The sequence below is a fragment of the Sparus aurata genome, chromosome 14 (genome assembly GCF_900880675.1).
Source record: "Sparus aurata chromosome 14, fSpaAur1.1, whole genome shotgun sequence".
Classification (NCBI taxonomy): domain Eukaryota; kingdom Metazoa; phylum Chordata; class Actinopteri; order Spariformes; family Sparidae; genus Sparus; species Sparus aurata.
Window position 1 is genome coordinate 24,013,924 of NC_044200.1, and position 25,717 is coordinate 24,039,640.

At 42.9% G+C, this 25,717-nt stretch overlaps 1 protein-coding gene and 1 long non-coding RNA gene across 2 annotated transcripts in view; both read right to left on the reverse strand.

Moving 5' to 3' along the window:
• The window catches only part of LOC115595755 (NACHT, LRR and PYD domains-containing protein 14-like), a 965,684-nt gene that overhangs the window by 58,969 nt on the left and 880,998 nt on the right, over positions 1 to 25,717 (reverse strand).
• Positions 14,818 to 19,343, reverse strand: LOC115595839 (uncharacterized). The gene is made up of 2 exons (XR_003986804.1): positions 19,284 to 19,343; positions 14,818 to 15,602 (listed from the first exon to the last, which is right to left on the reverse strand). It is a non-coding gene; the product is annotated as an uncharacterized LOC115595839 (long non-coding RNA).

A 25,717-nucleotide genomic window follows, 5' to 3' on the forward strand; every position in this document is an offset into this window, starting at 1 on the left:
TTCTGCAGTAGTAAGGAATGATTAATTGTATCAAATGCTTTACGTAAATCAACAAAAACACCTACAGCATATAGTTTCTTATCTATAGCCGTAGCTATATTTTCTACAAACTCCATCACTGCTAAGAATGTTGATCGGTTGCTTCTAAACCCATATTGATGCTTACTCAGTAACTTATTTTTCTCCATAAAATTATCCAATCTGTTTACAAACAATTTTTCGAGTATTTTTGAAAACTGAGGTAGCACAGACACATGCCTGTAATTTGATATAATATGTTTTTCACCATTTTTATAAATTGGGACCACCTTAGCCTTTTTCATCATATCAGGAAAAATACCTGTTTGAAAAGATTTATTACATACATAAGTAAATGGTTGTAGGACAGAATCCATTACTTCCTTAACAAGCAACATATCAATAGTATTATCATCTGTGGATTTTTTACTCATAAACTTCCGTACCACTTCTAATACATCACTCTCACAAACTCCACCAAGAAACATTGAGTTGTTACTGTTGATTGCAAAATCCTAATTATGGTCTACATCACTAATTTCCCTTGCTAAATTAGGAACAGTGACAGAAATAGTTGTGTAACAAATGAACAAAGAGCTGAGAGAGAAGTTCAAACCCCGCCTCCTTTCTCACCTCCACTCAGGTGACCAATCACACAGTGAGGTGTGTGTTAATGTTGGATTGTTGGTTTTAAAGTGACAGACATTGTTGGACACAGACCGTCCTAATGTGACATCAGAAAGGTGTGGCCCCACTCACATTTAAATCTGTCAATAGAAAGTGTTGAATCTTTGAAAAAGGAGCTTTGATGATGTTAAAGTCACGCTGGACAAAAGACACACGGATGTTATTTAATGTCATCTCTGATTGAACACACTGCACGTGTTGACTGTCTGAAACTCAGAAGACAAACTTTACAACATTGAAGATATTACACTGCTGATGTCAGTTATAAATGTGACACCATTATTTCACACATGTTGTTTTCACATGATTAAATCACATTTTAATATGTATTTGAAACCTTTGTTCACACTCTCACAACATTATTCAAACTCTTTGAATCTTAGTGTTCATGTCATCAGGTCTGAAGGGGATCTGACCTCATAAATTTGATGCTGATTGACTCTGAGCGTCTTGTTCAGCTTCATATTTAAAACAGATCTAATAAAACATTAAACATTCATCACTGGTTGATTCTCTCTGAACCTCTTAATCATTTGATTCCTTCGTGCTTCTGTGAATAAAAACAGAAACCAGTGTTTTCTTCTCTGTCAGACGATAACAAACATGTTTGTTCAGAACCTTTATGATGACATGTGACGTTTATACTGACTGAAATATTTAAACTCAGGATGATTTTGATCTGAAACAGTAGAATCAAATCTTCAGTCAGTTTCTGTTGGTTTCTGTTGGGCTGCACAACATCAGTTTGTATAGATGGAGCCTGTGGTGGAGCTGCAGCGTTTAAGAGGTGGAGTCACTACGTCTTTATTGAAGCAGCAGCACGTTGTCATTAATATTAATGAGAGCTCTGTTTCACTTTGTGTATCTGACAGTTTTGGACCTGCAGCCTGTTGGGTTCAGGTGTTTGGAGCTTCATATTCTGAACTTGTTCAACTCTGAACAGAAGTTTAAACACTGAATGATTTCAAGCAGGAACATTGTCTTCTAAACTCACTTCATTTATTCTTCATTCAGATTGTGGAACTGCAGTTTGTCAGAGATCAGCTGTGATTCTCTGATCTCAGCTCTGAATTCCAACCCCTCCCATCTGAGAGAGCTGGACCTGAGAGGAAACAACCTGCAGGATTCAGGAGTGAAGCTGCTGTGTGATTTTCTGCAGAGTCCAAACTGTCGACTGGAGACTCTGAGGTCAGTTCACTGAATCTCTGTCACTGTTGGACATTTTAAGTTTTTAATTAATAATTGAAGCTAATTTATGTTCAAACATAACTTTTTAAACGTCCTTTTGTTCATATTTTCGTGTTTTTTGATTTAATTTATTGTGCAGTCACTAAAGACTTGTGATTCTTAAAGAAACTGTAGAAAATGTAAATGAATCTTTATATTTTTTGTAAATCATCTCATCTGTAAACAGAAGATCCTCTGAACTCATATTTGATTTAAAAGCTCTCAGGTCTACGGTGGCCCTGAAGGACAAAACACAACAACATTTCACAAAACATCAAACTGTGGACAGGGACTCGGGTTCTGTCCAATTACAAACAAGAACGTTTTCCCACATTTTCTGTAATCTGAGATGTTGATGTGTTTTGACCTTCAGGGCCACCGTACAGATCAGTCTGACTGAAGCCTGCAAATCACTGCTCTGATTTCAGAGAAGCATCATTACATTTAGTAACCATGTGGTGTTTGTACAGAGCAGAAGCTGTGCTGAAGTCCAGTAACCACAGCTGATGTTTGACTGTCAGTCTGTGTATGAACATGTAGGAGCTTTAACATCATATATTCATCTGTCCATCTGTCTTTTGTTTGCTCCACATGTTTTACAACAGACTCCATATTTACATATTTGTAATGTTTCAAAGCAGATGAAATATTCAGGTGTGACTGAGACTCTGGTTTTTAACAGCTGTCAATCATCATTAAAGTGTTTCTGCAGCCATGATGTGTTCAGGGACTCTCTGCAGTTTATTTCACTGTGTACTTGAGTGAAACCTGCAGAGTAAACCTGTGAGCTTCACTCCAACACGTTAACATGAAGCTGAAAGGAAGCTGGCTACGCTACACAGCCGCTCCACTTGTGGTCTGAACAGGACTGAAGTCCTGCTGGTCTTTATATCACTGACTGACAGCTGATGGAGGGAGTCTCTGGAAACACTCATGTATCACTTTTGCTCTCTCTCATTCTCTCATCAGTTGGGAGTGATAGAAGGTGGAGGTGTTGAGAGGATCAGCTGTGTCCTGATGATCCAGAGAGGTTGAAGCAGCACCATCAGCTGGTGGGTGGAGAGGCTCTGACTGGGCCGTGTTACTGGGAGGTGGAGTGGAGAGGAGAGCTTCATCCAGCAGTGACTGACGGACCAATCACAACAAGTGGAGATGACTGTCAGTGCTGCAGTCTGAACTGCTCTGAGATCAGCTCCACTGTCACCAAGTCCACCATCCAGCTCCATGTGTTGGGGCCACTAACTGCCCTCCCTACTGCCCCCTGGATTTAACAGCAACACAAACAAATCCATCCAGTCCAAACACACATTTACAACTACAACATGTTTATACTTTACATATATTTGTAATGAACTATTTTCACACATTAAGTTACAGCTCAGTATCTGTGTGTCACTTGTGCAGCCTGACGTTGAACTTGAGGGGAACGTTTTAGACGTGACACCAGTTTGATCATCATATTTCCTGCAGCATCAGTGAACTCCAGTTTAACGTGCGACCCTGCTGGTTTACACATCACGTGATCAACACACACATGAAGTCAACCTGTGGAGCTTTTTCCCTCTGAGGTCAGTGTTGAAGCCGTTCTTATCACCAGCGTTCATGTTCTGGAGCTGCTTTCTGCCAGCAGATGTCACCGTTTCCATTGTGTCGCCTCACTGAGGTTTAACTGAACCATGATGTGAAGGATTTCTCTCTGACTGCATTTGCTATCAAATTAAATGGAATCAGAAATGAGTTCAACTTGATTTAAAGATGTAATATGAAACATTTCTGCATTAAAATGTGTAAAAACGACTAGACCTTTGTTCTGTATGTTGTTGAGTTGTGTTCTTACATCACAACAATGTTCAAACCAGAGAAATCCACAAGTTTACTGGAGGTGATGGTGTGTTTTTAAGACACGTGAGCGCTTTATAGTTAAACTGTGGGACATTTACTGATGTATTTTATGTGCTAGAGCAGAACGTGTAGATATATTCAGCCTGTGGTAACCACACACCTTATTTCAGGCTTTAAACTGAAAACCAACTCAACAACTCATCAACTTTGAGACGAGGGAAGCAGATGTGCAAAAACACAAACTGACTTCCAGGTTTTAGGACTCGTTACTACACCGCTCCATTAACAACTTTATTTATAAGTTAAACTGCATTAATTTAGTTGTATCTCATAACTGAGTGTGTTAACAGCATCACAGATATGCCGGCTGTCAGTGATGGAGGAAGTATTCATATCCTTTACTCCAGTAAAAGTACTGATACAGCTCTGTAAGAGAAAAAAGGATCCTCTTCAAAGTTAAAGTCCGGCACTGAAAATGTTGCCTCAGTGAAAGTCTGTCAGTTTAATCAGGAAATGTTCTTAAAGTCTACAAAATAAAAGAACTCGGAGCAGAAAAATGTGTCCTGTGACTAAAAGGTGAAGCAGCAAATCTTCACATCTGTGGAGCTGAAAACCATGAAATGTTTTTATAATAAAGATTAATATAGTTGCTGGTTCATCGTCTGTAAAGTGACTGTGATTAACTGACTCATTGTTTCAGGGACACATCTACATACGTTGGGCCAGTTTGTATGTGAAAATGTGACTTAAAGTACTTTAAAGGGGCAATATGTAGTTTTAGAGAAGAAACACAAACTCGCTGATTATTAATGAGTTAATAACACAAACTCAGAAATACATATTTTCTCCATCAGTGAATAAACGAGCTGCTCTCAGAGGAAAATAAGATCCCAGAACACCGTGTGAAGCTAGAAAGGTGGCAGGGTCCGCCACATGTAAACACAGTGAAGCAGTATAAACTGTGTGGTCCTTTAAGGTCAGTTTGTTGATTCAGTTTGTTCAGTCATGAACACAAAGAGAGTTTGATTCTTTAGTTTGTTCAGGCAGAAAAACTCTTCTTGTGTCTTCTTTAAAACTACAGAGTGTCTTTATATCAGCAGAAAGCCTCCATGTGCAGTTCACATGTTATTTGAGTGGATGAAGCTCATTGGTGCTTCCTGAGCCTCGGCCCAGCTGGGTGTGTTTTATAAACCCTGTTTGAATTAGAGTTTCTTGGTGTTGTAGAAAAGTCCACGGACAAGATGAGTTTAATGAGCTGTGTGTGTCAGTCTGTGGAGGAGCTGCAGTGATGAATCTCTCTCTGACACATTTCTCATTATAATAACTCTGATCAAAGTCTGATTATAATATATATGAACAGGAAACAACGGTGGTATAAAGGACACAGCCTGTGTCAGGAAGTTTGGGGAAGTGACTGAGCCAGTGGCGGTTGTACCAACCCGAGTGTGTTTGCAGAAATCCAAATGATTCATGAGGAAATATTCACATGAGTGGAGAGTTTTTACATGGTGTGTCTGAAGGAACATCTCGTCTCACTGTTGAACTCTTTTAAGTGGCTTCTGATGTGTTTTAAAGGATTTAGGAGAGAAAACAGAAGGAAAAGTCCTGCAGCAGCGCCTCACACAGCGGGAGATGGAGGAGCTTTAAAGGCTTCGCAGCCAAAACACAAAAAGCTCAGAAGCTTTATTTGACTGACACATGAAGAGACACTGCTCAGCTCTCACTACGAGTCCATCTAACACTTTATAACCTCCTCCAGGTGTGTTTCATGCTTTTATTCTAGAGAGAAAACACAAGTGACGCAGCTTCCTGCTCCTCAGGTGAGCGGCAGGCTGGGTTGAGTCTCCATGGTTCTCATGGTGTGTTTAAGTACCTGTCCTGGTCGACGTCAGCGGAGGACAGAGGTGGAGTCACAACAGCCGAGCAGGTTATTTCACACCTGGCGACGCGACATGTGACGAACCTCTGCAAAAATACACCTACATCTCTGTACTGCGGTCCAGACAGCCGTGGTTCATGTTAGCTTGGTCAAATCAGACGCACCTTTTTTTCCAGTGCGCGAATCTACTAACATTTACGGTAATGGTACTGAACCCGCTCTGACTGTGGGTCAGACTGCAGTCTCACAGTCAGAACCATGAAACATACGAGACTTTTACAGTCATTATTCCCGGTAATAAACTGAAGGGATCACGAAGGATCCTTCCGGATTTCAAAGTAAAAGACGACGTGAGAAAAACAAACATTGTTTCCATCAGTAGTCACCAAGATTCATAAACTGCTGAACTTAGTACTTCCTAGACTACTTACATGAATAACATGAAGTACTTTTACTGTGTTCTTTTCGAGTAGACAAGGGGGCGCTTCACAGTGTGCGACCCAGCAGTCTGCCCAGTGTCTGCTACGTGTTTGCTAAGGTAAAAGGCCACTCAGAAGAGTGGCCTTTTACCTTTTTTTTATGTGTGAATGAACTGTCAGTGAATCAGCGATGCGGATGGGAACAGTTGCGGGTCTTTTAATCTCTTTTTACGCGGCAACGCTACTACTTTTACTTAGCGTCTCTTTCTGTCATGGAGCAGAACATGGCGCACCGGGGAGGGCTACTCTGAGCCGGGAGTTTCTGCTATCCCTGCGGACTTCAGCAGCTGGAGAGATATCAGCCAGTATCCCGAGGGAGATATGCAAGCCGATCGTAAGGACCAGGAAAAGGGGAAAAAGAGGTGGTCTGCGGCGGAGAATAAAGACTCTCAGGCTGAGCAATCGGCGCAAATGACCCCCACTCCCTACAGTTTTGTTGGCAAATGTTCAGTCTATCAAGAACAAGCTAGATGAACTTGAAGTATGGGCCAAGCTCAAGAAAGAAATCAAGGAAACCTGTCTCCTCGCCTTCACTGAATCTTGGCTCAGTGACTCGGACCGGGATGAGGACTTCTCACTCAGCGGGTTCGGAATTCCGATTTGCCTGGACATACAGAATTTTTTTTTTTTGTGAAAGATTGATCCACTACAGTTGATCTAGACACATGAAAACAAAATGGAAACGCTTCAGAATTTTTGTTTGTTTTTCAGGTTTTTGCAGATGTAAAAACAAACAAACACAAAGACATGGTACAACTAGAATGTTCTACAGAACATAGTGTTGTCAGGGAATGATTGGAAGACATTTAGGCTGTGGATCCTGTCTCCTGTTGGCATTTGGCCACATCACCTCATCCACATCACAGGCAATGTCCTCCCTCGCCAAGCAACGGGGGAAATATCTCCCTGCATGTCGTATCCAACCCTGTATGTACCTCACCTCAGTGTCGCTGCATGTCTCTTCCATGGCTTGTAGAAGAGGCATGCGGGCATGTGGCTGACGGTCATAAACTTTCCAGCACCGTGCTGAAAAGAACTCCTCATTGGATTCAAAAATGGGGTGTATGGTGGCAAGTTGAGTGCAATAAATCTATGATGGTTGGTGAACCAGTCCCGGACCAGAGCAGCCCGATGGAAACTGACATTATCCCAGATGACAACAAACTGGGGCTGCTCTGGCCCGTCCTGGACTACTGTGTCATGAAGTGTGTCCAGAAAGAGAATAATGAGGGCTGTGTTGTAGGGAGCGAGGATGGAGTGGTGATGCAGTGTCACTGTTGCCTGCTCCTCTTCTTCGTCCTCTTCCTCGTCCTGCTGCTGCTCTTACTCTCCCTCTTCCTCTTTCTGCCTCCATGTTTCCAAAGTTGGCACAAAGGAGCTGAGCTCACATCAGGTGTATTTGTAGTGCTCTGGCTGAGACTGATTGCTCTACAATTACATGTTAAATGTTTTCATGTGTGTGAGTCTGTGTGCTTTTCCAATTTTAGTTGTGTTTTGTATTTTAAATAGACGTGTTTTCCCAATGATGGCATGAGATTTCTTTTTTGAACAATGTGTCTTATGTAAAAAACAGTGTGTAGTGTTTTGCAAGAAGTGTGTTGGAGAATTTCAAACACAGTGCAAAGCAGATATTGTGTTTGCAGGGTTGGTGCTGTTGTTTAGGGCATGGTCACCAAAGTTAGAGGTTGTGATGCTTTGGGCAGAGCAACCACTTTTAGTGTTTAAGCATCAGGCAGAAACTGTAACTGATTGTACAATAAAGATCGGCATTAATCATTTCTTTATTAGTCTAAAATAAACTAAATTACAAAGTTTTCAACATCATTATTTAAGGATTTTGATAAAGTATTACTCAAAAAGTACACAGTAAAAGTACTTCATGTTATTCATGTAAGTAGTCTAGGAAGTACTAAGTTCAGTAGTTTATGAATCTTTGACTACTGATGGAAACAATGTTTTTGTTTGTTTTCTCACGTCGTCTTTTACTTTGAAATCCGGAAGGATCCTTCGTGATCCCTTCAGTTTATTACCGGGAATAATGACTGTAAAAGTCTCGCATGTTTCATGGTTCTTACTGTGAGACTGCAGTCTGACCCACAGTCAGAGCGGGTTCAGAACCATTACCGTAAATGTTAGTAGATTCGCGCACTGGAAAAAAAGGTGCGTCTGATTTGACCAAGCTAACATGAACCACGGCTGTCTGGACCGCAGTACAGAGATGTAGGTGTATTTTTGCAGAGGTTCGTCACATGTCGCGTCGCCAGGTGTGAAATAACCTGCTCGGCTGTTGTGACTCCACCTCTGTCCTCCGCTGACGTCAACCAGGACAGGTACTTAAACACACCATGAGAACCGTGGAGACTCAACCCAGCCTGCTGCTCTCCCGCTGTGTGAGGACTTTTCCTTCTGTTTTCTCTCCTAAATCCTTTAAAACACATCAAAAGCCACTTAAAAGAGTTCAACAGTGAGACGAGATGTTCCTTCAGACACACCATGTAAAAACTCTCCACTCATGTGAATATTTCCTCATGAATCATTTGGATTTCTGCAAACACACTCGGGTTGGTACTGTCGTGTTCTTCAGTAGGAATGCCAACAACAGACGAGACTTTTATGTTACCTCCGTTTATTCAGCAGGACTCACAACATTGAACTTCCCCTGACGTAACTGTTAAGCTGCTGCTCTCCACTTAACTTCCTGTATACGTCTCCAATATCCTTAAAAATAAAAGCACATGCATAACAACTTGGTTTCCACCACATCTCCCCTTTTAAAAAAACATTGGGACTGAGACAAAATTATATCTATCCCTTCCTGTTATAAACTTTCACAAACTCTTATGCCTTTCTGAAAAGAACACCATACAATCTTCAAAACAAAACATTTCCCCATATCACCCCTTGTCCGACATCTCTTTTCTCACAAGTCCAGTCTCAGAGGTTTAACCACCACTCTGCCAAACCTAGTTCTGGTAGGGATAGGTGTTAATGTCTTTTGAGACTGATTTGGGGGCTCAAGGTGACTTGGTGTGTTTGAGACAGACTCAACTGGCTGAGTTGGTGTGCAAGGTGTCTGACTCTGAGGAACAGTCCCTGGCATGGGGACAAGATGGTGCCTGTTGCGCCTAATGGTGCCTGTGGGACTGTCCACTACATAAGAGCGGGGTGTGGAGTGGGTTGAAACCACTGTGCCTTGAGTCTTGGTATCAGTAATCCACACAGGCTGTCCAGGTGTGAGCTGACGTAGATTCCTCACACGGTGTCTCTTGTTGAATACTCTTGTGTCATTTCTCTTCCTCTCTCTCTCTTTCTCTGCGACCGTGGCTTTATCAGGGAGCTCTGGGCTGAGTAGAGAGGGGTGCTGGGGCACTGGAGTACGAAGCCTGTGGCCCATAAGCAGTTGAGCAGGACTGAAGCCGTTAGACAATGGAGTAGCTCTATATGCTAACAGAGCAAGATATGGGTCTTGAGCTTTCTTTAGTAGTCCTTTCACAGTCTGTACATGTCGTTCTGCTTCACCGTTGCTTTGGGCAAATCTTGGACTGCTTGTAACATGTTTGAATCCATAGGCTGATGAAAAGTCAGTGAACTGTTGGCTGGAAAAATGTGGGCCATTGTCACTGAAAAACAGTTCTGGGATGCCGTGTCTGGAAAAAATAGACTTCAGATGCACAATCACATCCTCTGAACGTGTTGGCGTTAGTTTAGCAATCTCCACAAATCTTGAGTAATAATCTACTAAAAGCAAGTAATTGCAATTGTTCATGGTGAATAAGTCTGCTCCCACCTTTTGCCATGGCCTCTCTGGGAGCTCACTCGGCAACAGCGGCTCCACAGGATTAGTGCGTTCTCTGATGCAAGCGGTGCAGTTTGTCACAAGTTCATTCAGTTGGCTGCTCAGGCCAGGCCACCACACTGTTTCTTTAGCCCGCTCTCGACATCTTGTCATCCCTTGATGTCCATCGTGAAGAGCCTTTAAGACAGAGCTGCGCATTGCTGTAGGAATGACAAGTCTGGAGCCTTTAAGTAACAATCCATCATGCACAGTAAGTACAGCTCTTTCTGGCCAGTAGGTTTTCACTGGACCTGTGAGTCTACTGTAGTCAGGCCAACCTTTCTGACAAAATGACATAACTACAGAGCAAACACTGTCTTCCTTCAACTGCTCCCTCAGCTGTGTCATGTATGATGAGCTGGCTGGCATGTTGTGGATTATCTCATCAACATAGATGTTTGTGTTTTCCATTAGATCTTTGTCTGTCAACTTTAAACTCGGAGTAGTGGTGACTGGTGCACGTGAGAGAGTGTCTGCTGTGTGAAGATCTTTGCCAGGTGTGTGTGAGATAGAATAACTATACCTCATGAGCCTAAGTCTAAATCGCTGGATCCTGGGAGGGAGCTCTGTTAGTGTCTGATGACCTAACAGGCTAACAAGTGGCTTGTGGTCTGTCTCTAAGGAAAAATGTCTCCCAATAAGGAAGTCTCTGAACCTTTCACATCCCCATGTTAATCCTAGTGCCTCTTTTTCCACTTGAGCATACCTCTGTTCAGTCTCTGTCATTGAACGTGATGCGTATGCAACCGGCCTCCACTGTTCTCCTTCTTTTTGCAGTAGGACAGCACCAAGTCCATACGAAGATGCATCCGCCGACAGCTTCAGCTCTTTGTTGGGGTCATAGAGTGTCAGCACTGGAGGTGAGGTGAGATCATTTTTCAGCTGATCAAATGCATTTTGTTGCACACAGCTCCAGATCCACTGATTTTTCTTGGAGAGAAAGTGGTTTGTCCTTCTCTGCCAGCCCTGGGATGAATTTCCCAAGCTGGTTAACCATGCCCAGGAAACTGCGGACTTCACCTGTATTAGAGGGCTCTTTCATGTCTCTTACGGCTTGTGTCTTGTCCGGGTCTGGCTGCACACCCTCAGCAGACAGGATGTGGCCAAGGTACTTGACTTTGTGTCTGCTCAGTTCACACTTCTCCATGTTTAGTGTGACGCCGGTTTCCTGAAGCTTGTTCAGCACTGCATGAAGCCTGGTGTCATGCTCCTCTTGATCTTTGCCCCATACAAGAACATCGTCCATGTGGCAGACTACTCCCTGCAGCCCATCGAGGATCCAGGACATCCTCCGCTGAAAATGTTCCGGGGCTGACTGAATGAATCTGTTGAAATAAAAACGTCCAAAGGGAGTTATGAACGTTGTGTACAGTGCTGACTCTGGGATTTGCCAAAACCCTCTATTGGCATCTAATTTGCTGAAGAGTCGAGCTCCTGCAAGAGATCCAAGCGTCTGCTCTACTGAAGGTAGGATATATTTCTCTCTACAGACTGCTTCATTGAGGCGGGTGAGGTCTACGCAGATGCGCACTGAGCCATTTTTTGATGGGACTGGAACCATCCCTGAGCACCATTCTGTTGGCTCTTCCACTCTTGAAATGACGCCCAGACTCTCCATTCTCTCCAGTTCCTCCTTCACTTTACTAAGTAAAGGAATAGGGACGCGTCTTGGTGTTGTTAGAGAAAAGGGAATGGCATCTGGCCTGAGTTTGATTGTGTACGGCTGCTGCAACATCCCTAAGCCTTGACAAAGTTTTGGATAAGTCTCTGCCATTACTTTCTTATCCACACTATCTAGTCTGGAGACAAGGTTAAGCTTCACGCTAGCTGGTCTGCTTAACAAAGCTGTACTTAAGTCTTTTATTACATACACATCCTCCTGAATCACCTGCTCCCCCTTACATAGTGACTCTGTGTATTTGCCTATGACAGAGAGTGGTGTGCCACCTGGGCCAAATAGTGGTCTGTCTGTTTCAGTTAAATGGGAGTCTCTATCAGCGATGGTGTAGTATGTCTGGGCTGGAATGGCTGAGACATCCGCTCCTGTGTCTATCTTAAACCTCACTTTATGGCTTCTGATAGTCAAATCTGTGTACCAGGGGACTGTTCCTGCATCTACTGAGCCTAGGAACAAAGGTGTATCTCCACAAGCTGTACTAGATTCCACTACATGTACTGCTTTGGCTGACTTACACACTTTACTGTAGTGTCCCTTTTTCCCACATGTGTGGCATGTCACCTCTTTGGCTGGGCACTGCCATTTTCCATGTGCTGGTGTTTTTCCACACCTGTAACACTGCTGGCGATCAGTTGGTGCTTTGGACTTTGTTGCCAGGTTTTTATGATGAAAAGATGTCTTTGGTGTGGGCTGCTTTAGTTTCTTGTGCTTTGTCATCATAGCATCAATTTCACCTTTAGCTTCTCCCCTGAGATCTGTTTGCTGTCTTTTGATCACTTCCGACTGCCGTGCCATGTTTAGCGCCTTTTCCAAGGTCAAATCTCTGTCCAGCTGCATCCTCTCTGCTAGACTTGTGTCTCTGAGTCCCACCACAAGGCGGTCTCTTATCAACTCGTCGTGAAGTGCTCCATAGCTACAGTTTTCAGCCAAGGTATACAAAGCAGTGATGAAGGAGTCCACTGTCTCATTAGTCTGTTGTACCCGTTGGTTAAATCTTGCCCTTTCATGTATTAAATTTTTCCTGGGCACAAAATATGTTTCAAAAGAGTCTTTTACTGCTCCGTATTGTTGTCTCTGTGCGTCGGATAAAGCTTGGCCCCGCAGTATATCATCCGCTTCGTCCCCCATACAGTAGATCAACGTGCTTACCTGGTTAGCTTGAGAGCTAAGATGCAGGTTGCTAGCCAGTCTGAATCTTTCAAACCTTCTGATCCATCTCTCCCAGTCCTGGGGTTTTGAGAAGTCAAATGCTTCTGGAGGCTGAATCGTGAACGTTGCACTTGGAGGTGGGTTAGCAGGGTTAGCTGCAAGCCGGGGAGCCTGTGCGACGGCGTCATTAGCGGCGCCACCGTCGGTCGTCATTTTCCCACTCGCGAGTCTTGGGGGGGGAAATACTCTCCCGCTGCCTGTCCTCTGCTTCTTACCGCTGCCCCGCTTCTGACACCATGTTGTGTTCTTCAGTAGGAATGCCAACAACAGACGAGACTTTTATGTTACCTCCGTTTATTCAGCAGGACTCACAACATTGAACTTCCCCTGACGTAACTGTTAAGCTGCTGCTCTCCACTTAACTTCCTGTATACGTCTCCAATATCCTTCAAAATAAAAGCACATGCATAACAACTTGGTTTCCACCACAGGTACAACCGCCACTGGCTCAGTCACATCCCCAAACTTCCTGACACAGGCTGTGTCCTTTATACCACCGTTGTTTCCTGTTCATATATATTATAATCAGACTTTGATCAGAGTTATTATAATGAGAAATGTGTCAGAGAGAGATTCATCACTGCAGCTCCTCCACAGACTGACACACACAGCTCATTAAACTCATCTTGTCCGTGGACTTTTCTACAACACCAAGAAACTCTAATTCAAACAGGGTTTATAAAACTCACCCAGCTGGGCCGAGGCTCAGGAAGCACCAATGAGCTTCATCCACTCAAATAACATGTGAACTGCACATGGAGGCTTTCTGCTGATATAAAGACACTCTGTAGTTTTAAAGAAGACACAAGAAGAGTTTTTCTGCCTGAACAAACTAAAGAATCAAACTCTCTTTGTGTTCATGACTGAACAAACTGAATCAACAAACTGACCTTAAAGGACCACACAGTTTATACGGCTTCACTGTGTTTACATGTGGCGGACCCTGCCACCTTTCTAGCTTCACACGGTGTTCTGGGATCTTATTTTCCTCTGAGAGCAGCTCGTTTATTCACTGATGGAGAAAATATGTATTTCTGAGTTTGTGTTAACTCATTAATAATCAGTGAGTTTGTGTTTCTTCTCTAAAACTACATATTGCCCCTTTAAAGTACTTTAAGTCACATTTTCACATACAAACTGGCCCAACGTATGTAGATGTGTCCCTGAAACAATGAGTCAGTTAATCACAGTCACTTTACAGACGATGAACCAGCAACTATATTAATCTTTATTATAAAAACATTTCATGGTTTTCAGCTCCACAGATGTGAAGATTTGCTGCTTCACCTTTTAGTCACAGGACACATTTTTTCTGCTCCGAGTTCTTTTATTTTGTAGACTTTAAGAACATTTCCTGATTAAACTGACAGACTTTCACTGAGGCAACATTTTCAGTGCCGGACTTTAACTTTGAAGAGGATCCTTTTTTCTCTTACAGAGCTGTATCAGTACTTTTACTGGAGTAAAGGATCTGAATACTTCCTCCATCACTGACAGCCGGCATATCTGTGATGCTGTTAACACACTCAGTTATGAGATACAACTAAATTAATGCACTTTAACTTATAAATAAAGTTGTTAATGGAGCGGTGTAGTAACGAGTCCTGAAACCTGGAAGTCAGTTTGTGTTTTTGCACATCTGCTTCCCTCGTCTCAAAGTTGATGAGTTGTTGAGTTGGTTTTCAGTTTAAAGCCTGAAATAAGGTGTGTGGTTACCACAGGCTGAAGATATCTACACGTTCTGCTCTACCACATAAAATACATCAGTAAATGTCCCACAGTTTAACTATAAAGCGCTCACGTGTCTTAAAAACACACCATCACCTCCAGTAAACTTGTGGATTTCTCTGGTTTGAACATTGTTGTGATGTAAGAACACAACTCAACAACATACAGAACAAAGGTTGAGTCGTTTTTACACATTTTAATGCAGAAATGTTACATATTACATCTTTAAATCAAGTTGAACTCATTCATGATTCCATTTAATTTGATAGCAAATGCAGTCAGAGAGAAATCCTTCACATCATGGTTCAGTTAAACCTCAGTGAGGCGACACAATGGAAACGGTGACATCTGCTGGCAGAAAGCAGCTCCAGAACATGAACGCTGGTGATAAGAACGGCTTCAACATTGACCTCAGAGGGAAAAAGCTCCACAGGTTGACTTCATGTGTGTGTTGATCACGTGATGTGTAAACCAGCAGGGTCGCACGTTAAACTGGAGTTCACTGATGCTGCAGGAAATATGATGATCAAACTGGTGTCACGTCTAAAACCTTCCCCTCAAGTTCAACGTCAGGCTGCACAAGTGACACACAGATACTGAGCTGTAACTTAATGTGTGAAAATAGTTCATTACAAATATATTTAAAGTATAAACATGTTGTAGTTGTAAATGTGTGTTTGGACTGGATGGATTTGTTTGTGTTGTTGTTAAATCCAGGGGGCAGTAGGGAGGGCAGTTAGTGGCCCCAACACATGGAGCTGGATGGTGGACTTGGTGACAGTGGAGCTGATCTCAGAGCAGTTCAGACTGCAGCACTGACAGTCATCTCCACTTGTTGTGATTGGTCCGTCAGTCACTGCTGGATGAAGCTCTCCTCTCCACTCCACCTCCCAGTAACACGGCCCAGTCAGAGCCTCTCCACCCACCAGCTGATGGTGCTGCTTCAACCTCTCTGGATCATCAGGACACAGCTGATCCTCTCAACACCTCCACCTTTATCGTCGATGATAATACTGCCACCTGATGAGAGAATGAGAGAGAGCAGAAGTGATACATGAGTGTTTCCAGAGACTCCCTCCATCAGCTGTCAGTCAGTGATATAAAGACCAGCAGGACTTCAGTCCTGTTCAGACCACAAGTGGAGCGGCTGTGTAGCGTAGCCAGCTTCCTTTCAGCTTCATGTTAACGTGTTGGAGTGAAGCTCACAGGTTTACTCTGCAGCTTTCACTCAAGTACACAGTGAAATAAACTGCAGAGAGTCCCTGAACGCATCATGGCTGCAGAAACACTTTAATGATGATTGACAGCTGTTAAAAACCAGAGTCTCAGTCACACCTGAATATTTCATCTGCTTTGAAACATTACAAATATGTAAATATGGAGTCTGTTGTAAAACATGTGGAGCAAACAAAAGACAGATGGACAGATGAATATATGATGTTAAAGCTCCTACATGTTCATACACAGACTGACAGTCAAACATCAGCTGTGGTTACTGGACTTCAGCACAGCTTCTGCTCTGTACAAACACCACATGGTTACTAAATGTAATGATGCTTCTCTGAAATCAGAGCAGTGATTTGCAGGCTTCAGTCAGACTGATCTGTACGGTGGCCCTGAAGGTCAAAACACATCAAGATCTCAGATTACAGGAAAGGTGGGACAGCGTTCTTGTTTGTAATTGGACAGAACCCGAGTCCCTGTTGACAGTTTGATGTCTTGTGAAATGTTGCTGTGTTTTGACCTTCAGGGCCACCGTAGACCTGAGAGCTGTGACACAGATCAGCTGATCAGTTCTTTAGTGTTTTAGAGAGATCACATGTGATGAATGAGGACGACTGTCTCTACACATCCTGTGATGCTGTCAGCTGTAATCCAGCTTTACTTCCTGTAGACATGAACACAACAACAACAGTCGTCTTCACATCAACCCAACACCAGAGGCAAAGGTAAAAACAATCAATAAAGACGATCAGAGGGGTGTACTGCGAAGCCAGTTTAGTGGGTTAGCGAGGTATGTTGACTCTAAAGCCAGGCTTCCCTGTACTACAAAGGTGGCTCTCTTTTAACCCGGCTAGATCACCATGGTAACTTATGCTTAGCTCAGAACCTGGTCCCGACCAGGTTATGTTCAGAGTAGGGCTGCACGATTCTGGAAAAAATGTGAATCACGATTTTTTTGCTTAGAATTGAGATCACGATTCTCTAGCACGATTTTTTTCACAAAATGTTTATTGCACTGATGAACTTGAACAAAACAAAAAAAAACCCATCATAGTATGGCAGAGGCATAGTAAGCAATGTTTTTTTTTTTGTTTTGTTCAAGTTCTATCATTGGATGAGAAATCCAATGTATCCTTTAATACCTCATGTTGTACAGTGTTTATTGGGTCCGTATCTTAAGCTAGGTGATATGTGATAGCTGCTGTGATCGGCTTTCTAAAATGGAGGCGTAATATTCCTCCTTTTCCAAAAGCCGCCTCTGAGGTAGGCGTAAACATGTGACTTACGTGAAGCCCGAGTTGGGCTGTGAACACTTGACAACGAATTTGTCTTCAAAATAAGAGCTTTACATTGCACTCCATTGGAGTTTAGAACTGGGTTCTTTGCGGGGGGCTTTTAATTTGAAAGTAGCGACCGTTCCTAGCTTGTCGCTACAACAACAAGCTAACACAACCATACAGCTGGTGATCCAGGAGAGCTAGCATCTTCCGGATCTCCCGTTGCTCATCTAGCAGGCGAGGCGGAAATAAGTGTACCCTCCGAGGCAGCAAATCGGCGGACCAAAACAGACCCCCAGTTTGCCGCCCTCTGTCTAAAACCGCGGACCTAGCCGTCAATAGGACGGGCAGATTGGCGGCTTGCTGCCCTGTCTAAAAACGGCTTCTCACTCACTCCTTCCAAACACTCAACTGCAGGCGGGCTTCCTCCACTGAATCACGTGTTGTAAAGACGCTTTACCACAGGTTGAGGGAGGAGGCAGCGCCAGTGCTGCGTTTGGGGGCGCTTCAAAAAATCCGGGAGGAAATAGGAGCATTTGTTTGTGATTCAGCTCGAGATATAAAATGCTTCAGAATCGCTATGTGTAGAAATGAGATCACGTGTATGTGTGAATCGAGATCGCGATTTTTTAACGATTTTTTGTGCAGCCCTAGTTCAGAGTTTCAGCTTAAAATCGGTTATAAAAGCGCCGCTGTTTCACTGTGTTACTCATTCGGAGATGGTGTCCCCATTCATTGAGAACCCGGTGGACCTGGGAGGAAGAATAATTCAGGCAGCACTACGACGTGAGTGGCTTCTTCGAGATCGCGCTGATCCGCTGGCATTTCCTGATAAAATTCTCTATGAGCGATATAGGTTTTCAGCCGAGGGAATACGGTACATTTGCTCACTTATTGAGCCGAGTGTCAGGAATGCCACTCGAAGAAGCTGTGCGCTCACTGTCGGGCAAACTGTTTGTGTAGCCTCTGTAGCATTCAGTTGGTGATGCAGAAAATATGAGCAAGAACACACACTGACAAAATGATGGGGCAGCTTGGCTACATACCACTTTGAATGATGTTTTTGTATTTGGCTCTAACTTGCTGCCATGTCCGACTGCTGCTTCCACATCTTAATAAAATGCAATATGAAATATTAATAAGGCCAACCTAGTATTTATTTGTCACAGATAATGAGTAAAGTTAATTATTTCTTTGATGTGGCCATGAATAAACTGATGAACTGATCAATGTTTCACCCGTTGTAGGGCAGTGTACGCCCAAACACAAATCTTACAGGCTTGAACTATTTTCACTGTCAGAAAGGTCTTTATTGCTATTGTACAGGGACAGTAGCTACATTTGCTTGTTCATCCCGACACCGTAATACAAACAAAAAAACAAAAAAAACAACACTGAACATTTATAGCCTACGTACACTCAGCCTTGCTTTCAATAACTGAGATCAGTAAAATGTGAAAACAATATAGACATTATTCAAAAATGAAAAAAAGATAGTTGTTGCTTCAGTGTATTTATTTTTTAAATGGATGAGGGTTAATATGTAAAAGTTGCACAATGTTGAGCTTTCAGAAATTAAAACACTAAGGGCTTAATATAATATTGATCATAATATTTATCATTGTTAACTTACGCATTTACACGGTCAGCAGTTTTCTGCCAGCAGCCCTCCCTCGCTCTATTGGCGGCGACAGTGTTACTTTCTGATGGTTTCTTTGAATTCTTCATAGTCCTGCATAATAAGAATCTGCTCATCTTGAGTAAAATATGTGGCCTGGGATCGATCCATTTTCGCACGGAAGTAGAATAATATGACGTCAAACGCCCCCTTTTATGTGAACGCGCGCAGAGCACAAAGCAGAGAACCGGACATGACAAATTAAGTTGATAACCACCGTTGCAGTACCGTTTAACTCTGATTGGGGACTTGGGGCTTTGTCGAGCTGCATCATGAGCACAAAGCCTGGCTATGTTGAGCCCCCTTCGCAGTACAGGCCTCAGATCACAACAAGCTTCTGGCTCGTCTGATTGGCTGACTGTTCTCTCTCTGTCTTTCTGTCCAATCATGGAGCCTGTCACCGTTCTCCTCTCACAGCTTCACTGAGGAAAACAGGAAATACTGGATCTTCACTTTGATACTGACTGTGTTCAGAACAATACTGCTGAAACCAGCGTGGACTGACTCCAACCCTCTACTGACCTCAGAGTCTCCAGTCTACAGTGTGGACTGTCCTTCAGATCAGACAGCAGCTTCACTTCTGAATCCTGCAGCTTGTTGAGACTCAGCTCCAGCTCTCTCAGATGGGAGGGGTTGGACTTCAGAGCTGAGGCCAGAGAATCACAGCTGATCTTTGACAACCTGCAGTACTCCAATCTGAATAAAGAATAAATGATGAAGATAAAATTCAATTAATAATCCAATCAGATGTGTTCAGGTTTAAATGTGCAGCTCAACATCACTGTGTCCTAATTAAGGTGCTCCGATTGTTATCAGATGATATTGGTTCTGAATAGTTTGATGGGTGGTCTCTAAAAGGGCCAATCAGAAGAGCCGATCAGATAAATACAGGAGACAGTTTCTCTTTAATACATGCAGCATGGAGAGAAGAGCCACAGTGTTCTCTGCAGTCTTCCACATTGTCTTGACTTGTATACAGCAGAACAGTGGTTACATACTTTATAACAGGTGTTACCCATGCCTTCCCCAAGGCAGTGACCCTCTGATGTGTCTGGCGCAAGAAGGTTTTATTCACAGCGGCAGTCCTGGATTTAATTCGTTCATCCCAGCAGTTTGGACTTTATTTTACCTGCAGCTGTGTTTTCTGGACTCTTGCTTCAGCTTTTTTGTTGATTGCTCCGTCTTGTGCGTCCTTGAGAGTGTGAGTAACAAGTTATCATTCTGTTACTGTTCTTAATTATATCCTCAGTGTTATTTGGCAGTTTAAATCATAGCACTGTACTGTGTTTGTGCATTGGTCAAATGATGCCTGATAATATTGTTATGTTGATTAATGGTGTATGCTGTGGCTTCAGGTGTTTTTTAGTTATGTCACGGCAGTGGAGTGAGAGTGCCGATGTGGCCATTAAGGGATCGTTGCACATTTATTTGTTTCACCCTCTGTGCACACTATGCCAGTGACATAGATATGGGCCTTTCTGAGCTAAGAAGTTGCTTTTTGTTGGCAGCCCCTTAAATTTATATACATTTATAAACCCTCAAATCCTGTCATTTATTCATACCCCTTTCTGTTTTCACAGCATAACTTTATTTTGCATTGTCTTATTTATGTCAGTCTGTTTCTGTGTATTATTAAGATTGCATAATGATTAATATGCACATTTCTGTTTATTTATTTCTTTATTGTAGTAACCACACACAGACAGTATCAACAGAGGAGTTTATTCTGCAATAAATGAGGGGCATCTCAATGAGAGTGTGTGTGAATTTGATTCATTAACCCATCAACATCATTCCTGTTCTTACCGGACAACCTGTGGAGAGTGCAGCTAAATTCCTGAGATCAGTGCCTTCTGATTTATTCGTCTATTATTAATAGGTCACAAGTTTGGTCTTCAGTTAGCCAACACCTATTTTATAACCATACATTGATATTTGAATCCAGAACTGTTTAATTCCCACCAGACACTGGTGTGTAACTAAAGTTGGCCTGTAAAGATGAACTAGTGAGTAGATGAGTCTCCGTGTTCGCTGTGAGGATGTTTAATGTCCCCGACAACCTCTGTAGTCTCATTCAGACACTTGTTAGCAACTGCCTAACACGGGCCCATGAGTGAATAAAAAAAAAAAAAAAAAAAAAAAACAGCTGTCCAGAATCGCCACAGGCCCTGTTTTTGTGAATAAATAGCTGGGGGCGGGTCGGTAAGGTAACGCTGAGTGGCCTTGATGCCTGTCAGTCATGATGAGTCGCTTCTCGTCACCTCTCTGATGTGTCTGCAGCTGAGCACTGTGATGCAGCTGAGCACTGTGATGCGTCTCTCTCCCCGGGCCGGGAGAGTTATCATACCGTAAAATACCAAATAATAGCCAGGGCGTTTGTTTGTTTCAATCACTTAACAGACCAGGTGTCAATTTGGGACCTGGCGGCAACTTTGAGGCAATTTCCTTACTCACAAAAATCCGGGATGAAAATGTCACAAACTTCTCCAGCTTCTCTGTGAATTCTCTGGCATCCCTCTGGGCAATAGTTGTCTTCTGCAGGTGAAGTTGTTGCGGTGAGGAAACGATTCAGCCAACCAGCACTCGCTGCAAACTCCTCATCTCTGCTGTCACTCACGGTGGCGTACATTTGTTTCTCCATCATCCTGATCATCTTGCGGGACACTCTCTCGTGGCGTGCCCGTTTGCTGATAACTAATTCCCGCATGTTTATCTCCAGCTCCTCGCTAGCCTTCTTCCTCCCTCCAGCAGTCAGCCTGGCCCTGTTGCTGTCCTCCTCGGACAGACGCTAAAGCTCCGTTTGATTTTTTTGCCAATCTCTCACTCTCTTGGGGTCGACAGAGAAACGTCTAGCGGCTGCTTCTCCCGAGTTTTGCTCTGCATATTTTACGACAGAAAGTTTCAATTTCAAGTCGTACTTTTAATTTTTTTGCTGCGACAGAGCCATGGCGATCATCAGTGTAATACTGACTGACAGGAAGCAGCACGACACGTGAAAAGGGAGAAAAGAAAAACGTGCAACTGCAAGCAGTTATGAACGGGGGCCAAGTCTCCCCGCGCAACTTGGACCCTGTGCACCGCAGAGCCCACGGAAGTTGGCCCAAAGGATGACGGCTCTGGGCAAAAGTGAAGACACAGGCCAACGTCTGAGCCGTGGTATTCACTGTAATGGGAAGTGTACCGGAAGAGCAAAAGGCTGAATGTGTGGCGATTTGGATTTGTTGTAATAAGCCACGCCCACATTGACCAGTAATGACCACCTTCAAGATATGGCCTCAGGATTGGCCCTACATCATACCAACAAAATTTAGTAAAAATCGGTGTAGCCGTTCAAGAGATATACACTTCCCATCTTTTTAACGCCCCCTAGTGGCCAAAAATCGCCAAATTGGGCTCATCTCTTCCCAGTGTCATGGCAACCAAGGAATTCAAATTAGGTGTTAACAGCATTTAGTTTGACCGAGATATCAAACAGTTTACATTTTTATAGCTAGCTACAGAAATGTGTTTGTTAATAATTTGCGTATTTTTTGACCAAGCCAAATTGTTTTGATAGCTTTAGATCAGGTCCAGCTGAAGAGTGTAGGTGCCAAGTTTCACGCAGATCGGACAAAATTCCAAGGAGGAGTTCGAAAAAGTAGGTTTTGCATATGTGGAGCTTTAGCGAACAAATTGTGCAGCAGAAGTGGGCGTGTCCTATGTCAGAAAACCCAGCTGTATTCACGGAACATATGGATATAAGGTTTGTAAATGTGTTATTTATAATGGGGAAGTTACAGGCAAAAACGCGATTGCATCCATTATAGCACCACCTAGTGGAGTACATGTGCAATTTTTGGTATGGAAGAACTGTGTCCTATTCTATATGTACCATATAAATTTCAAAGCTGTCAGCATAATAGTTTGGCTGAAATTAATGTTTGTTGTTTATCTTGTAATAAGCCACGCCCACATTTACCAGTCATGACCACCTTCAAGATATGGCGTCAGGATTGACCCTACATCATACCGACCAAATTCCGTAAAAATCGTTGTAGCCGTTCAAGAGATCTAAACTTCCCATATTTTTAGCGCCCCCTAGTGGCCAAAATTCACCAAATTCGGCTCATCCCTTCCCAGTGTCATCGCAACTTAGTGTCTCAAATTTGGTGTTAATAGCATTTAGTTTGACCGAGATATCAAACAGTTCACATTTTCATAGCTAGCTACAGAAATTTGTTCGTTAATAATTAGCGCATTTTTTGACCAAGCAAAATTCTTTTGATAAATTTAGATCAGGTCGAGCTGAAGAGTGTACGTGCCAAGTTTCACGCAGATCGGACAAAATCCCAAGGAGGAGTTCGAAAAAGTAGGTTTTCCAGTTTTTGCGATTTTGCGAAAAAACTTTCTACCGCAAGTGGGCGTGGCCAATCGCAAAGTGATTCAGCTCCATTCAAGGAATCTGAGGATACAAGGTTTTTGAATGTGCTACATACGGTGTGGGACTTATAGGCAAAAACGTGTTTTCCTAGGTTATAGCGCCCCCTGCAGGCGGATATTTGTCGTTTTTTGTGTCTGAGATATTCGCAGGAGTCTGGACCAACCCTCCAAATTGCACTGCCCTTCCTTGCACGGTTTAGCCTGCAGCACCACTTTTAGCCGGAGAAAAATAAAAATAAAAATCTTTACAATTACAATAGGGTTCCTAGCACTGCTGTTCCTAGGAAAACGCGTATGCTTGCATATATATTTGCACCATTGTATTACGCTTGTGAGAAAATTACATAGTCTTCCTTTTGTTATCAGATGTACTGTAAGGACAGGAGGGGGGAGAAAGATTGTCACACTGCCTGAGGTGTCACAAAAACCACAGGTGGGGCACATCCCCACATGGGAAGATACACAAGTTTAGATGAGATGACATTTACTGTCCCATCTGTTACATCAAAGGGTCACTGTCCTGGGAAGACAGGATACACCCAAATATCAAAGACTCATTATTCTGTAAAGAAGATGTTTTATGACTGTTGTAAATGAAGGTAACCTCCTCTCTGTTTCTGTACTTAAGGGATAACAATTTAGAGTTCGTCAGAGAATGCTTTTGCCTTCCCTCCACGCTGCGTGTTATTAAATGACATCTGATTCATACGCTGAAGTCTGAAGTTCTTCGGAGACTTAGCACTCTCTACCTCACAAAGGAGAATTTCCACTACATTTTGGCGACGAGGATATGGGATGGACGCTCCGCTGACTGCTGCCTGCGCCTGAACTGAAGGAAAACTGCCGGCAGGGAAAGTTCCGCTCCGACAAACGGAGGGCTGGATCCCGCTTTCAGCCGGGCGTGGGTTTTGTAGCCAGCGGGTGCTCCACCGAATAAGTGAGTACGGCATTTTGAATCATTTGCTCAATTCTAAAAGCCTAGGTTGACTTTTGTAATACCTGTGTGGTTGAAAGTCATATTCCCCATGTATAACCTGTGTGGTCGTGGGTGATAAAAACGTCCGTGTGAAGAGACGTTCATTCCATATAAAGCTGTGTGATTGGAATGTTTTTTGAGGTAAAGGGCTCAATGAGGAGCGCCTTTTTATTTCCCTTGTAATTCCTGTGTGGTTTTGGGTAGAAAAACGAGAAAAAAGTAAAAAAAACAAAAAAAACAAAAACGAAACGCAGCGCGAGGCTGTCCGCACTTAACGAGTACAACAGGTGAATGAATTGATTATTATATACCTACGGTGTGAAGAAAATTTCAAGGGATTGTAGATTTTCAGATGCTACTTACTGATGAGTAGTGGTCGACCAAAACCTGATAACAGGTAAAATAAGAATAAAATAGAATATAATAATAATATGATCTTATGTGACCTACTGTAATAATGATATGATACAGTATACCATCATATAAGGCCCCACTATGATAAAATGGGTGTATGAGTGATATAAATATACGAAATAAGTACAAAGAATAAACTTTGTTGTGACATTCAGTGACTATAGTATACAGATTGTAAGCTATAAAAGGGTGCATTGCTTGGAACGAATGTGTCATACAAACCACCTGGCTGAATAAGTTGCTCAAAGTTAGTGTGTGATTTGATGAGATCCAACTATACACTGTATGGAAAGATCAGTGTGATTGTGAAGTTTTTGTGTGAATGATAAGCCCATTGGAAGTTTAAGCAAATCTGTCCCAGTGAGTCACTAAAATTATGGGGAACAAAACGGGGAAATTAGAAATTCTAGATGACCCTCTTTCAGGTCCTGCTAAAATCATGGCAGAAAAATGGGGAAAAAATGTGGTTAAGGATGTTCCACTTTGGCACCATATTACTTGGGGGGTGTTTCCAATTAAAGGTACATTAAGCACAGAATGTTTAGAAAGGTGTAGAGTTATGTTGGAAGAAAAGAAAAAGAAAGTAGGAAAGAAAGGTATTGACTGGCAAGCTTTCCAAAAGTGGGAAAGAGAAGCAGAAATTAAAGAAGCAAAATCATTAGCAGGATTAATGATAAAACAGAAAGCAGAAGAGAAAGAAGAGGAAGAAGTAGAAGAAGAAGGTTCGTGTAAGAGTGACAGGTTTAAGAAACGTAGGGAAAGAGAAAGAAAACTGCCTCCTCCATATGCAATCTCTACTATTACCACCCGCCTGTTAACACCCGTGGCACACAGAGATCTGTTAAAAACTGAACTGATTAATGATCTCCATCCGGGCTTGAAGAACTGTGTCATGACTACCTGTGTTGGCTGGGAAACGGAGCCCATGACTTCTGTGTGCACACACGTTTTGCACTCGGAAAGAAATCAAACAGACTTGGATTTTAAACAAACAAAGAAACTTCAATCTGCTCAGATGATGTATTATCAGAGAGATAACCCGCAGGAACCAGGACAAAAAACGGCAGTCCCATCAGAACAACGGTGGCATGAGGAGCAGAGGATGGAGGCGAGCGGGGCCACACAGAAGGAAGTACGATGACAGTGA